This window comes from Hylaeus volcanicus, chromosome 6 (genome assembly GCF_026283585.1).
Source record: "Hylaeus volcanicus isolate JK05 chromosome 6, UHH_iyHylVolc1.0_haploid, whole genome shotgun sequence".
Classification (NCBI taxonomy): Eukaryota; Metazoa; Arthropoda; class Insecta; order Hymenoptera; family Colletidae; genus Hylaeus; species Hylaeus volcanicus.
The window spans coordinates 4422666-4423889 of record NC_071981.1 but is presented as its reverse complement, the minus strand read 5'-3'; positions in this window follow the sequence as shown (position 1 = coordinate 4423889).

Sequence of the window (1224 nt, the reverse complement as noted above, 5' to 3'; positions counted from 1 at the left end):
ACACACACACACACACACACACACACACACACACACACACACACACAAATAAATTGCGAAAATCTCGTGGAAGTATACGCAAATGTACGTAGAAACGACGGGACGGGATTTGACGAAGCCCATCGGCGTGTATCCTTTGTATCCTCTGTGATTTGATCGCACGAACGATGTTGGATGCGTCGCGTTTCAGTCGTGATTCGGTAATGTATTTTTATGTACTCGGCCAGAGCGAAACGGTGAGTGTCTCGATCCTCGTTCGCCCAAACGATGCGATAAGAACCTTGCGTAATTCGCGACTAGTACCAAACCGCGGATGACATCCAAAGTCTCTTGAAACTTGGCACGAGTGTCCGTGATCTATTTACAGATCGAGAAGAGGAATGGTAGCGCAAGCCCAAGTTCTCTGTCGTTATTTGTCAGAGGTAGCGCGAAAAGAATACAATTAATTTAAAATGAAATAGGGCTTACGATAATATTGTAACAAATTGGCGATAATCTTTTCTCTCTCGATATCACCAAGATGCTGTAATCCCTTAATCGCGTGGCTATATTTTTACTCTCTGTTATCTGTATGAGGAAAATATGTTTCTACTCTCACTCGTTAACGTTAGTTTTATTTATCGGACTGAATATAGCGTAATCTCCGGATTCGTTTAGCTCCCTTGTACTCGTTACCGGATATCAAAGGTGAATTATAACGATGATTTAACCGGAAAGAAACTTGCTCGGGGCTGACTCGCCGAGAAGACGAAAAAGGGCAATTAAATACACACAGAGTCGCAACGCAGCTCAGCGCACAGGTCAGAATTCACTTTGGGACCACGCCTTTTGGGTTGTAGAGGGTGTAGAGGTTGCATCCATGACTGATCAACGCGTTGCTCAGGTGCGTTCACTCGTATACCGAGAGATCCATCGTCAGCGTCCGTAGTCTTGGAACCTCGTTAATAGATGTTATGTTACTCGAGATAGAAACCGATCGATCGGATACGCGATCGACGCTCCACGTGATCTTCTTACCCGAAACCGGCACCGTCTCTACGATAAGTCTAAAAAAATAAAAATAATAAAAATAAAAGTAAAAATAAATAACAAAAGGTCAGTCAGGGTGTAGACTCTAAGCAATAAACGCTCGCAATCATTAGACAGCGCGATGTAACGTCTATTAATGGGTGTCCAAACACACACACACACACACACACACACACACACACACACACACACACA